Raw genomic sequence first — 16,362 nt, 5'->3', positions numbered from 1 at the left:
ATACATTTTAGACACATACACTTACACTGAATGTGTGTGTGTGTGTGTGTGTGTGTGTGTGTGTGTATGTGTGTGCGCATGCGTGTGCGTATGTGTCTGTGTGTGTGTGTGTGTGTGTGTGTGTGTGTGCGTGCCCTTCATATGTGTACAGTGTGTACAATGATATTTTTAACTGTACTAGGTTCAAAAGAGTGTATCAAAAAGAAATTAAATATTAGTTATGTGCCTAAACATTTCTAGTTTTAGATAAGAACACATTAAACTGATGCATTTTAATTAAAAATGCCTCCATTCTAGCGGCCTTATCTGTACCAGTGAGTCTTGTCTAAAATCAAGACACAGGAAATGAATTTTCTTATAGCAACTTTTAAATGTTACGAAAAGCAGTCACAAAAAGGCCAACACATTCCCATGGACAGATAACTTGTTTCCATCTTTGGAGCATTAATTGCTTTTCTTTGCCCTGAGAGTGGCATTTGAATCTTTTTTTTTTTCAATAATTGGAAAACTTTTCTCATCATAATTGGTATTCATCTATATAAACAACTTGAGGGTTTGGTGTAAAACCTTTATCCACCACTCCCCACCCCCCACCCTCTGAGGACACTACTCCATCTCTTGTGAGACAGGAAGACCTCTTCTGAATTCTGTGCTCAAAGGTTTTCCTGTATGCATGTAGCAGATACGATATATAATGATCAATCGTTGCCTATTAAAGGAGAAATCTAGCAAGTTTTCACATTGATCTCCATTTCTCGTGGTCACGGAGTACCGTTGGTATGAAAACAAATGGGTTACACTTTACTTGACAGTATCGAAATAAGAGTGACATGACACTTTCATGAACATAAACAAGTCATAACATTTTATGACATAACGCTTCTGTCATCATTGGTTTTTGTTAGGTTTAGGGTTAGAGTTATGGTTAGGGTTAGGGTTAGAGCTAGAGTTAGGGTTATAGGTTAGGATTAGGTTTAGGGTTCTTATGTCATGACAATGTGTTTATGACAGTGTCATGTCACTCTTATGTCGATACTGTCAAGTAAAGTGTTACCAAAAAATCTAAAACAATCTGTTTTATCTAGCTCGATTTGCTACAGCCATGCAGCCAGGCAGCTATACAGCGCTACACTCTGGGGCCATGTAAATGGGAGCTCACGGACATGCCCCCAGAGTTTAGCAATGTAGCTGCCTTCATGGTGGTCAATCATCCTGCCCCACTCACCCCCAACAAATATCCAAGCTGAGCTCAAAATTTGAGAACCCTGGTTTGTGTCTGTGTAAGAGTGAGTATCTACTGTATATGTTAAAGGAGGGTATGATCACATCTAATGCAGAAAAGGTGATTTGAAAAGTGTAAATCATAAAACATTTTTGTGAAGCAAATGTGATATATATTCCTCCCTGTAGTTTCGAGAGCACTAACTAAACTGCTTAGGTAACACGTTTAGGGTGATGAAATAGAAATTACGTAGAGTCTTTTGTATGGTGAGGGACACAATGGGTTGAAGAACGTTGTGAAATTTGCCTGTGTAAAAATGGGCGTGATTTCAGATTTGATTAATCTGTGATAATCTTCATGAGTCCAGGAATGTTTCATGCCCATTAATGTTAAAGTCTTGAGCAAGAGGGCTTCTTGATAGACATTAATCTGTTACAGTGGTTAGTTTCTAAGTATATAGACTTTTTTTGATCCCGCGAGGGAAATTTGGTCTCTGCATTTATGCAGAGATACCAATTATACCAATCGGTGAATTAGTGAAACACAAACAGCACACAGTGAGGTGAAGCACACACTAATCCTGGCGCAGTGAGCTGCCTGCTACAACGGCAGCGCTCGGGGAGCAGTGAGGGGTTAGGTGCCTTGCTCAAGGGCACTTCAGCCGCAGCCCACTGGTCGGGGCTCGAACCGGCAACCCTCCGGTTACAAGTCCAGAGTGCTAACCAGTGGGCCACGGCTGCCCACAACAATCTACAATAAAAGGGAGAGTTCAATCATGTGTATGTGTGCCCAATTAATCGCTTCGGCAAGAGAAATTATACATGGCAGACCCATCCACTCCCTGGTCTTCAGATTTCACATGAACCATTGTCCAGTATCCCTCTCTTAGGCGCACACGCACACACACACAGACACACACACACACACACACACACACACACACACACACACACACACACACACAAACATGCACACACATACTCTCAGCTGCCAAGTGGTGCCTAAGCTGGCAGGGGATTTCCCGAAGACACTTTCCCACATTGTGCACTTCTATGGAATTTATATTCATAGCTTACAGCTACAGAAAGGCAGGGAGGGAGGAGAGAGAGAGAGAGAGAGAGAGAGAGAGAGAGAGAGAGAGAAAGAGGTGTATATGTGTATGGATTTGTGTGTGGATGTATTGGACAGAGACAGTGAAAGAGGGAGACAGAGGGGAGTGAATAATGGAAAGTGGCAGATTGCCTGTTGGTATGGGTGTGCATGACTGAGATTTTGAAACATTCCGAGAAAAAGAGAGGGAGTGGGTATATAGGAGTCAGCATATATAAAGTGAGAGAATGTGTGTGTGTGTAATGCATGTGTGGGTGTGTGTGATAGAGATTGTGAAAGAGGGAAAGAGAGTGGGGATGTCAGGGAGGGAGAAAGGCTATATAGAGAGAGATCTGTGCATCTAGAGAAAGAGAGATCGGTTTCTTTCTTTCCATTTGACAAAAATACCCTATTATGAATATCAAAATATACCGTATATACCTTCATGTTTTCATTTTAATGTTTTCATTTTAGTCTGAGAGATGTTTTTTGAATCAAATATTGCAGTCCTTTTATAATTATTGTTTAGACATTTGATCCCAACCAAACCTAACATGACAGTATTTCAAAGAGAAAAAAAGAGAAATAGAAATAGAAAATAAAGAAAAAGAAAGCAATGGATTGGACACGACTGGAGAGAAAGAGAGGGGGGGATCAAAAGAGAGTGACTGGAGGGGGAGAGGGAAGGATGGGAGAGAAGAGAGAAGATTGTGTGATGAGACTCTAAGGAACAGCCAGAGGCTCTTCTTTCTGCTGCTGACTGAATATGGAAGCTTTAGAAGACAACGCATGAAAAGGAGAAGCCGAATGAGGAAGACGAGACTCAACTCAGAAGAGATCCTCGATCCAAATCCAGACCCAGCTACTAAAACCTTGTCGGTCAACAATCACCTGACCAGTATGTAGACCCTGCAGTCTTCTGTATTTCTTATGATAACACAACAGCAAGGGCAGATCCCTGATGTATAAATAATGCATTGTGTTGAGGGTCTTGCTCAGAACTGAATGTGCTCTCTGCTGGTTTGGGGGAAGCAGGTAAACATACAGCTTATTGCCACCCTTGGTAAAGATAAGTAAGAAAAAAAGGGATAAAATATCATCTTTTTTTATCTTAGTTTCACAATGAAACCAATGAGGGAAAATTCAACCTTGATGGGAAGCACATTTATTCTAAGAAGGAAATCCTTAGAAAATCCTCATAAAGTAATAAATGTTTTAACAAAAATAGAGAGAGTAAGATGTACTTATCTTCAATTATCAATTAATTAGCATGTGACAGGTGGGCGGGACTTCCGGTTAATTAAGGTCAAAGGTCTTTGATTTCCGGTGAGGGCGGGACATCCGGTCTTTGAACTTGTCATCAATTGAGTTTGACAGGATGTTTGAAATTGGCGGGTTGCTTTTGGTAGGAGTCATGTGTCTGGGGGAGGGGGTTGTGTGCGTGTATGTGTGTGTGTGTGTGTGTGTGTGTGTGTGTGTGCCTGCGGGGAGATAGTGAATTTGACAGTTTTGTAGGTTTTAGTGTCATTTTTGTACTTTTTATGATCATTTTGTGTGTTTTTTTAGTCAACTTGTATGTTTTTTTAGTCATTTCGTGTTTTTTGGCCAGGGGTCAGGACTTGTGTGTGTGTGTGTGTGTGTGTGTGTGTGTGCGTGTGTGTACAGGGGTGTGTGTACCGGGGTGGGTGTGTGTCCAGGGTGGGGGTGTGTACAGGGGTGTGTGTGTGTGTGTGTGTGTGTGTGTGTGTGTGTGTGTGTCCAGGGGTGGGGGGTGGTACGCTGGATGTGCTGGTAATGGTTGAGCGTGTGTCCAGGGTGGGGGTGTGCCGGGATGTGCTGGTCATGGGTGAGCGTGTGTCCAGGGTGGGGGTGTACACGGATGTGTTGGTCATGGGGGTGTGTCCAGGGGGTGCGGGGTGTCATGGGAGTGTCATGCGCGAGCAATTATGAGCGGTGCTGTTCGGGAGAATAAAAGCGGTGTAAAAGTATGGGTAAAGATAGCAAAGTAAAAATGGCTAGTTTATCAACTCCTGAAAATGCGGGTCCTAGTAGCGAGCGGCTAAGTGGGGCCCCTAAGAGGAAACATTAAGAGAAATCATTAAGAAAAGACACAAGAGAAAGCTATAGGCATCAGTATAGGCATCTGTTGAGTATGGATGCCTTTGAATTTGGCGGGGTGCTTTTGGTAGGAGTCATGTGTCTGGGGGAGGGGGCTATCTGTGTGTGTGCGTGTGTGTGTACATGGGGTGTGGGGGTGTCATGTGCAGGGGATGCATGGTGTGTGTCATGAGGAGCCCATGGGAGTGTTATGCCGAGACAATTATCAAAAATGATCCAAAAAATATGTCTGTATGAAAAAAGGTTGGCATCAACAGAGTTTTAAATTCAAATTCATCAAGATTTTCATCAAGTCATTGAAAAGAATAAAAATAAAATATATCAGACAGCAGGGGCGGGTTTGTATGACTGTGTGTATGCTTAAAGTTTTAGTGATATGAACCTGAATAAAAGAATCAAGGATGGGATGCAAGAGCCTAAAAAGGTTTCAGCCATGTGTGTGTGGGCTGGGTTCCAAAGGTCATGGCTCAGGGCCCTGAGGGGAGGTAGGTGTGTGTGTGTGTGTGTGTGTGTGTGTGTGTGTGTGTGTGTGTGTGTGTGCGTGTGCTTGCATGCTTGAGAGTGAGAAAGAGAAAGGTTGGAATGTTTAGTTATGTTTATGTTTTTAGGATGATTAAACTGAATGTGAATGAACTGAATGATCCTGATTCTGTCAAGAACCTTCTTTCATATATATTTCTGTGAACTAGAGTAAAAAATAAATCATAAATGTAATGTTCAAGGGTAAGCGTGTCTAACGTCATGGCTCCAGGGCCCTGAAGGGTAGGTTGCAAGTGTGTGTGTGTGTGTGTGTGTGTGTGTGTGTGAGAGAGAGAGAGAGGGGGAGAGAAAAGAGAGAGAGGGTCTATGTATAGGTACTTTATGCTGAAGGATGGGTGTCTGTGTGTGTATTTATGAATGAAGATTGGGGAGGGAGACTTGCTGTACTGTAGGAACGTGGTGGAGCTATTGATCAATCTAATTATCCATCCAATGATCTGTAGACCGGTCACTGGAATTCATTTAACACTCATATTGTAACTTCATATGGACTTTGCACTCAGAGACCACCTCTTTTTTAAGTTTGTGAGGTTAATGAATATTTTTTTACTGTTTTATCATTAATAAATAAAGAGAGGGCGGGGTATACCAAATGAGAATGAATGAATGAATGAATGAATGAATGAATGAATGAATGGCTATAACCCTATTACCTCAACCTGTTCTTGCACAGAAATAGTTTTTTATTTTACCTTGTCTACATTACACTTTACTCTCCTATTTGTCTATATTATATATGCTGGTCTCTGGACCTTACTCTTGCACTGTTGTACTGTTGGACTAATGTAGGACTACTTTTTTGCGCCTTCACCATGACACTCACTCTCTTGAGCACCTTGCCAGGCACACATAACTAAGGACTATGGTTGGACTACTGTTTGCACCTTCACCATGACACTCACTCCCTTTAGCACCTCACCAGTCCTGGCCCTGTCACTACAAGCGTCTTATGCTTGATCACCTTCAAGCACATTGGACTTTCTTAATTTAACTTATATAGTGTATTTAGTATTTAGTTTTGTTAGTTTTCTTATCTGTCTTATCTTCTACTGTCTTTTGTTGTACAGGGGAGTTTAGTTATATGTTTATACTTATACTTATGTTTACCATTGTGCTGTAAGTGCATGTTGTGTGTTATGTCTGTATGCTACTGAGACCCTTGAATTTCCCCTTGAGGATCAATAAAGTATCTATCTATCTATCTATCTATCTAGAAAGTCCATTATATCAACAAAAGAGGCACCAAAGGCAAGTAAGTTGAGGGTTTACCTGTACTGGGTCAGATTATATTAGTGTTATATGCAGATTTTGTCATAGTCAGATGGTGTCTCTAATAGGATATCATGAAATAAACTAAAAGTAACATTTTATAATCAATAATAACATTTAGGAGTTAGGAATGAGTGAAATAATTAAAATTTTCCAGTTTCATCCGCACACTTCCTTCTGCTTCACACCCAATATATCCTTTTCAATATATCCTTTCCTTTTTCATGGAATGGAGGGTTTTTTCCCCACAGTAGGTATATCTAGCTATATCTATTGCTTGAACACTAGCATAAAAAATATTCCACAGTTAGCGAAACCTTAAACTCAAGGAGCAAAACATCAGCACATATTTGCACTAGCCTACTATAACCACATTGTTAGCTTCGCTAAAAAATGGGATTTACTTCATTTTAAATCCAATGAAAATAAAGTTTATAGTATAAAATCCTACTGAGGATAGACATTCAGGCAAACAAAGGTGTAATAGGGAATATTGTGCACTTAGCATAGAGGGCAGCGTCTCTCAGGCAGAAAACCAGTCTTGCTATTTGGCTGAAAAGTATTGAAAAGCCTTGAAAGGTATTTACTACGGCAAGCTAAAATATACGTTTTTCCGAGACAAAATAGACAAAGACAAAACTGTCTTGAAGCCTTGACAAACCACATGAATAGGTCAGGCCTCAGCATTCACCTATTCACTTCCATTATACTGTATGTCGCGGAACAAAACTTCTCAACAAACTTCTTCTCAAAGCATATAAGACACAATCCTGCATCAAATTCTACTGTTCTCTTAGCATAACTGTCTTTATAAAAACCTATGTATTCTGGCAAAAGGCGACACCAAAACTTGCCATATGATCAATTGCTTACCTGGTTCAGTACTTAGCTGCACTTACACATGATTCTGTCAGATAAATTCATTGAGGAGGTAAAATTTATCAGTTCAACGTAATACCATGGATCACTAACTGCGACAAACCCTGTTTTCCTTTTTTCACAGTAGTAAAAAAACAATTAGGTAAATGGAATGCTCAATTGGAATGACTAGCTGAATGCCATACATTGGTGTTTCATTCAAAACTAGACTGTATTATGCGATGTTATATGACTTTTCCTTTTTTACAGCATTCACACTTTTTGCATTCATTGATTTACAAAACACTAAACATATCTCTCTACTCTGTGATGTAGAACTCACATATTTTCCAAAATTCTTCCAAAATACTACCACCAGAACCCAATTGATCAAACACAATTATAAGGTGAAAAGACTCCTAGCTGCATAACTGTCAACTCAACAATCAGGCCTAAACACAGGGCAACAGTGGAGCCCTAGTCAGCAACAGAAAATGAAGGCAATATAGCACTGAGGAAGAGATAACTTTAGGCACATGTGAAGAAAGACAAGGACCACATGTATTTATCAGATGAGATTTGAGCAATATTGCTTATGAAGATTGGGTCGGGCCACGTAACATATAGCTTTCTGTCTTTTTTGTTTGACCCAACTACCAAACACTGCTCTTTTTACCAACATAGTATTTCCAGAATTTCTGAATTTCCAGATCAAATTTGGAACTGGATTGATGTATTTGGTGTACTTCACCATGTGAAGAGAAAAAAGTCTGCAATGTAGAGGTGGGGTCTTATGCGGCATGTTTGGGCAGTATATTCTCTATGTATACATACTCTAAATTATCCTCTAATCCTTTGCAAAAATATTAGGTTACTATAGCATTAGTTATAGATTACTATTAGGTTACTATTAGGCATACTGCAGGGGTGTAAAATGGAGGGCGCAAATGCAGACACCGAGATGGGAAATGGATATAAGGTTAGAATGTTAAGGTTAGTCAGCAGCACAAAGCAGTAGGTAAATCTCGGTAGTCAGGTTCAATACAGAGGAAACAGAGGCAAGACAAAAATAAGAATCAATAAGAATCCAAAAATTCAAGAGTTTTTTTAAAAAAAAAAAGACGTGACGTGGAACGACAGGGCTGAAACATTTAGAAAATAAGTCAGAAAAGACCCAGAAACAAGACAGTGTGTGACAGAGATAGTCAGGGTGATTGAGTAACTTAGAACAGGGATGCAGGACTCAATCAACAGAAATCCAGGAAGTGCAGTAACAGGACACAACATGGCGTGGACAGAGGGGCTTAGCACACGTGACCAACATGACATGACAAGAAACAGGAAACATAGAACCTGGACCAGACTGTGACTCATACACTATATCCTAGGGGTAAACATTTTTACATAGGTGTAGGACATTGAGTTGCCTACATTAGGGTGTAACTGGTTCAAACATTATCAGATCATATGATGGCTGGATGGATGGATGTGTTATGACAATGTGATATGTCATATGGTTTTGAAAGATCTGAGGTGTACAGTAGTGTTTTTTTTTTTTTTTTTTTTAAAAAAAAAAAAAAAAAAAAAAAAAAAAAAAATTCAGGGAATTGCCAGCAATTGAATATGTTGCAACTATTGAGGTTTAAACTTGTAAAAGTACAGATTTTTGTAAAATGCTGCGACATTTAGAAATTCAATTAGGGGCAGTACACTTACCGGTAGTTACATTTCTAACCATCTGGTCCTGGATCTTATAAAGTCTCCTTTAGCCAAATCCCAATAAAAGTTCACCATCAAGTTTGTAAGCTGATATTTCCAACTTTTCTTCTTCACTCATCTCTTTTGTCAGCTCATTTATTGTCTTTAGAAGTTTCATCTCTAACTGTTTGTTTCTTCTCATTAGGCTATTGGTCATTGACATTATTGTTTATTACTTTTTTCCTTTACATAGTCTTAACCACATTTTAAAGTCATTTTCATCTGTAAGTCGCTTTGGACACAATCCATAATTGTATTTTTGGTGGCCTTACAAGGGCAAAATATCTGGTCATATCCTTTACAAAAAACAAACTTTTTTAAAAAAGTAAAATGCATCGTTCAGCGGTCAAAGTGTATGAGTAGATGCTTACTTTATTCTGAGAAGGAGTTCAAGGGTGGCTAAAGTATAAAAAGAAAGGATCCCTCACCTTTTAATTAAAAAGGTATGTTTCTAACTCCTCCTCCTCCTACTTTGCTCTGAAGAAATAAAATGCAGGAAAACCAATGTGATTCAGTAGGCCTACTGTGTAAATATGATACAGAAGTAGCCTACTGTACTGCCCGTGGCACGGAGGAAGGTGGTTCATGTCCCAATGCATATTAAATCCCTTTTAGAGGGCATTTAGAGGTCCCTTAATAGGCCAAAAAGGCTGACACACAATGTTGTGAGACACCGACTCATTTTTGGAGAAAAGTTGATCATTGTTCATCCTTAGTCATTAATGTTATACACCATAGATTTAGGGAGATATTAGACTCTCATCCGTCGAAATGGTTGATTTAGCGGGGGATTGTATGTCAGCGGAACTTGTACATAGAACATGGTGGGGTAATCAAGGATTCTTGTTATGCTTTTATGAAAAATGGATACAATTGGTAGCCTAATCTTTTCAAAATGTTGTGCGTTAAGCTCATAGGCTTAAATAACAATTATTATTAAAGTTTATTTAGGCAGGGACAGATACAGAATAATGATTTTGAACATTTTTATCTTTACCCCCACAAACACATCAACACATGGTAAAGTATGTAGATAGTTTAAAAATTGAACGCATGTATCAAAGTCCCACTATACAACCAGCCGCTCCGCATTTTCATTTCATTCTTGAAAAGTCAGAATCTTTTGAAACAGGCGAGAACATGAACAGCTAGTCAAGAAGGGCATAATAATAGGTGAAACAACATAGTTTAGTTACCCCGAAATAGTAGTCTAAATAGCATGTTAGGCCTAACATAGACCTCTACAGGCAACTTCTTTAGGTGGCAACTTCTTTAGTTGATTACTTATGTTGAGACAATTTTGTTTTGTATCACAAGTTTTCTGAAAATGTAAGTTCATACAAACACTATTCCAATAGCAATAAAACTATTTGTTTTGGGGCGTTTGGGGACTGTGTCTTACCTAGATGTGTAATTGTACCCGTTGTGTTTCATTGGACGATAACATTTTAGGGCGGGTGTGGTAACATAAGCATATATACTAGGCGTTTTTTTTTACTTTAACACCTGAATCTCAAATGGGATGAATGAAGATCTATTGCTAAGTTGTTTCTTATAAATGGAAAACTAATATTAATAATAATGGATTTTATTTACGGACACTTTTCTCAACACTCACCTTACAACATTTGTATAACAGTGCTATATTGCCTTCATTTTCTGTTGCTGACTAGGGCTCCACTGTTGCCCTGTGTTTAGGCCTGATTGTTGAGTTGACAGTTATGCAGCTAGGAGTCTTTTCACCTTATCATTGTGTTTGATCAATTGTGTTCTGGTGGTAGTATTTTGGAAGAATTTTGGAAAATATGTGAGTTCTACATCACAGAGTAGAAAGATATGTTTAGTGTTTTGTAAATCAATGAATGCAAAAAGTGTGAATGCTGTAAAAAAGGAAAGGTCATATAACATTGCATAATACAGTCTAGTTTTGAATGAAACACCAATGTATGGCATTCAGCTAGTTATTCCAATTGAGCATTCCATTTACCTAATTGTTTTTTACTACTGTGAAAAAAGGAAAACAGGGTTTGTCGCAGTTAGTGATCCATGGCATTACGTTGAACTGATAAATTTTACCTCCTCAATGAATTTATCTGACAGAATCATGTGTAAGTGCAGCTAAGTACTGAACCAGGTAAGTAATTGATCATATGGCAAGTTTTGGTGTCGCCTTTTGCCAGAATACATAGGTTTTTATAAAGACAGTTATGCTAAGAGAACAGTAGAATTTGATGCAGGATTGTGTCTTTTATGCTTTGAGAAGAAGTTTGTTGAGAAGTTTTGTTCCGCGACATACAGTATAATGGAAGTGAATAGATGAATGCTGAGGCCTGACCTATTCATGTGTTTTGTCAAGGCTTCAAGACAGTTTTGTCTTTGTCTATTTTGTCTCGGAAAAACATATATTTTAGCTTGCCGTAGTAAATACTTTTCAAGGCTTTTCAATACTTTTCAGCCAAATAGCAAGACTGGTTTTCTGCATGAGACACGCTGCCCTCTATGCTAAGTGCACAATATTCCCTATTACACCTTTGTTTGCCTGAATGTCTATCCTCAGTAGGATTATATACTATAAACTTTATTTTCATGGGATTTAAAATGAAGTAAATCCCATTTTTTAGCGAAGCTAACAATGTGGTTATAGTAGGCTCGTGCAAATATGTGCTGATGTTTTGCTCCTTGAGTTTAAGGTTTCGCTAACTGTGGAATATTTTTTTATGCTAGTGTTCAAGCAATAGATATAGCTAGATATACCTACTGTGGGGAAAAAACCCTCCATGCCATGAAAAAGGAAAGGATATATTGAAAAGGATATATTGGGTGTGAAGCAGAAGGAAGTGTGCGGATGAAACTGGAAAATTTTAATGATTTCACTCATTCCTAACTCCTAAATGTTATTATTGATTATAAAATGTTACTTTTAGTTTATTTCATGATATCCTATTAGAGACACCATCTGACTATGACAAAATCTGCATATAACACTAATATAATCTGACCCAGTACAGGTAAACCCTCAACTTACTTGCCTTTGGTGCCTCTTTTGTTGATATAATGGACTTTATAGATAGATAGATAGATAGATAGATAGATAGATAGATAGATAGATAGATAGATACTTTATTGATCCTCAAGGGGAAATTCAAGGGTCTCAGTAGCATACAGACATAACACACAACATGCACTTACAGCACAATGGTAAACATAAGTATAAGTATAAACATTTAACTAAACTCCCCTGTACAACAAAAGACAGTAGAAGATAAGACAGATAAGAAAACTAACAAAACTAAATACTAAATACACTATATAAGTTAAATTAAGAAAGTCCAATGTGCTTGAGGGTGATCAAGCATAAGACACTTGTAGTGACAGGGCCAGGACTGGTGAGGTGCTAAAGGGAGTGAGTGTCATGGTGAAGGTGCAAACAGTAGTCCAACCATAGTCCTTAGTTATGTGTGCCTGGCAAGGTGCTCAAGAGAGTGAGTGTCATGGTGAAGGTGCAAAAAAGTAGTCCTACATTAGTCCAACAGTGCAACAGTGCAAGAGTAAGGTCCAGAGACCAGCATATATAATATAGACAAATAGGAGAGTAAAGTGTAATGTAGACAAGGTAAAATAAAAAACTATTTCTGTGCAAGAACAGGTTGAGGTAATAGGGTTATAGCCATTCATTCATTCATTCATTCATTCATTCATTCATTCATTCTCATTTGGCATACCCCGCCCTCTCTTTATTTATTAATGATAAAACAGTAAAAAAATATTCATTAACCTCACAAACTTAAAAAAGAGGTGGTCTCTGAGTGCAAAGTCCATATGAAGTTACAATATGAGTGTTAAATGAATTCCAGTGACCGGTCTACAGATCATTGGATGGATAATTAGATTGATCAATAGCTCCACCACGTTCCTACAGTACAGCAAGTCTCCCCTCCCCAATCTTCATTCATAAATACACACACAGACACCCATCCTTCAGCATAAAGTACCTATACATAGACCCTCTCTCTCTTTTCTCTCCCCCTCTCTCTCTCACACACACACACACACACACACACACACACTTGCAACCTACCCTTCAGGGCCCTGGAGCCATGACGTTAGACACGCTTACCCCTGAACATTACATTTATGATTTATTTTTTACTCTAGTTCACAGAAATATATATGAAAGAAGGTTCTTGACAGGATCAGGATCATTCAGTTCATTCACATTCAGTTTAATCATCCTAAAAACATAAACATAACTAAACATTCCAACCTTTCTCTTTCTCACTCTCAAGCATGCAAGCACACGCACACACACACACACACACACACACACACGCACAGACCTTTGGCCCAGCCCCTACCCTCTCTCCACCGCACTGCTGTCTGATATATTTTATTCTTTTCAATGACTTGATGAAAATCTTGATGAATTTGAATTTAAAACTCTGTTGATGCCAACCTTTTTTCATACAGACATATTTTTTGGATCATTTTTGATAATTGTCTCGGCATAACACTCCCATGGGCTCCTCATGACACACACCATGCATCCCCTGCACATGACACCCCCACACCCCATGTACACACACACGCACACACACAGATAGCCCCCTCCCCCAGACACATGACTCCTACCAAAAGCACCCCGCCAAATTCAAAGGCATCCATACTCAACAGATGCCTATACTGATGCCTATAGCTTTCTCTTGTGTCTTTTCTTAATGATTTCTCTTAATGTTTTCCTCTTAGGGGGCCCCCCTTAGCCACTTCGCTACTAGGACCATTTTCAGGAGTTGATAAACTAGCCATTTTACTTTGCTATCTTTACCCATACTTTTACACCGCTTTTTTATTCTCCCGAACAGCACCGCTCATAATTGCTCGCGCATGACACTCCCATGACACCCCGCACCCCCTGGACACACCCCCACCCATGACCAACACATCCGTGTACACCCCCACCCTGGACACACGCCACCCATGACCAGCACATCCTGCACACCCCACCCTGGACACACGCCACCCACTACCAGCACATCTAATGCATTACACCCCCACCCTGGACACACACACACACACACACACACACACACACACACACACCCTGTACACACACGCACACACACACACACACACACACACACACACACACAAGTCCTGACCCTGGCTAAAACATTTAAATGACTAAAAAAACATACAAATTGACTAAAAACACACAAAATGATCATAAAAGTACAAAAATGACACTAAACCTACAAAACTGTCAAATTCACTATCTCCCCATGAGCACACACACACACACACACACATACACACAACCCCTCCCCCAGACACATGACTCCTATTAAAAGCAACCCGCCAATTTCAAACATCCTGTCAAACTCAATTGATGACAAGTTCAAAGACCGGATGTCCCGCCCTCACCGGAAATCAAAGACCTTTGACCTTAATTAACTGGAAGTCCCGTCACATGCTAATTAATTGATAATTGAAGATAAGTACATCTTACTCTCTCTAAAAATGCATGTGCGACAATTATCGGCACCCCTTATAAATATTATAAACAGAATGAAACTTTTAGAGTGATCAGAGTGCTTATGTAATTTCAAGTTTAGTTAGGTCAAACACCTACAACATGGGAAAGACAAGAGAATAAACAATTCAAATAAGGGGAAATTTGATCTCAGGAAGTCAGGGAATGGGTATAAAAACCAGATTCTAAAAAAAAAATAATCAGGAGTGACCTCAATGCTAACAGGCACTCAAGGGAAAGCATTTCTTGTCAATGAACTGTACATGTAAATGGCAGGGGTTGCTAAATACTACTGGGACTTTGACTGGAATTGTGTTATGGATAAAAAGAAGCATTGAGGTTTTTTTTTTACCAACAATCATTCAAGGTGGATTTGACGTATGCTGGGGGATGATGCTATCTACTGTATGTATATACAGTATGGGATGTATATCTACTGTATGTTAGAGGGTGGTGCAGGGTATCACGAAATATCTGGGCATTTTAAATTAAAACATAAACTATGACACTTAAAAGTGGCTCACGATTGGATCATCCAGTCAGTGATACAAAACGAATGTCGATCAACACAAAAATGGTTTACTTAACACAAAATCAAGTTTTTGCCATATCTCCCTGATCTGAACCCCATAGAAAAGCCATTGGAGTGAGAAGAATGCAAAGGAGTGGTCCTATAGGAATCTGACCAATCCAGAGATATTCTGTTGAGGACATTTCCCAAATCCCCTGCTTTGTATTTTCCAACTTTATGAGATGTTATAGGAGAAGACTATAAATACTCTTTTAGCAAGGGAAGGCTCTACAAAGCATTAAATAGGGATGCCAATAATTGTGCCATGTGTGTGTTTTTAGTATTTATTTATTCATAAGTAATTTCTTCTTCCCATAATGCTTTTTTTCTTACTTTCAAGGTTGAATTTTTGTAAATAAAACAGCAAAATATGGATTTCTATACCTTTTAAATAATGTTATCTCTACCAGGAGGCTTACAAGGAGACTTTGTGCACATTCCAGGTGCTGAACAAAAAAATTACGTTTTTGTGAAAAAAGTTCGCACAGTCCTTGGTAGGCTATTGTTTTTGAGTTTATTTTCTCACTTGGAAGATTCATTCATTCATTCGTTTCGACTTTGCGGTCTTCTTCAGATTCACTTGATTCTCTACCAGCTTATCTTCATGATAGGTGAAGAACTTTAGCTGGTAGGTTGGTTAGTTCTCTTAATAAATGTGCTATATGCATTTTTATCCTATATCCTATAATGATGCACATCTTGAATGCATTCCAGTAAACCAGCAACGTCTGGATAAAACAGGAAGTCTGTGATTCTGACAAACAGATAGAGCCCTCCTATCCGTGCCCCTGAAGAGACATACTGATTAACTGGATGTTTTATGGGTTAGTGCGCTACTGTGGGTTTTTATTTTATTTATGTTTACAGGATGGTATGGGCCTATGAGGTTATTGTGTACAAACACCTGTAGACAGCAATAGGACTATGTGGAGCTGTGTGCTGAATGTGGGTGTGTTGGATTGGAATTTCAGACTGCACCTTGTTCTACTCTTGCAAAGGCTCTGTTCTTTGTTTCAATTGTTGTTGTGGTGAAATGTCTACATTTATATTAGGACTACAAGTACAAGCATTTCCTTGCAAGGCCATGAAAAATGTTTTCTTTCCAAGGCAATATCAGGTATGGATTACTTAACAGGCCTATAAGCCCCAGGGGGCCCTGAAGCCAAAGCCTCTGCATGAAGTTGCTACTATGTTCTTCATTCCTGATATTTCAGTGAGACTCCTCAGTCAATTAACACAGGTTATGTGTGATATGTCTTAGGAGGGTCCCTCAATCATAAGTTATTTTATTTCATGTTATTCACCCTTGATATATGAATGGGGTCCATTAGTCATGTGTTCATGTGTGTGCCCAGGGGCCCAGTGGCTCATAATAGGCAGTATAACTAAATGTACCTTAATTGACTTTCA

Source organism: Alosa alosa, chromosome 6, assembly GCF_017589495.1.
Source record: "Alosa alosa isolate M-15738 ecotype Scorff River chromosome 6, AALO_Geno_1.1, whole genome shotgun sequence".
NCBI lineage: Eukaryota > Metazoa > Chordata > Actinopteri > Clupeiformes > Clupeidae > Alosa > Alosa alosa.
This window is presented reverse-complemented; position numbering follows the sequence as displayed.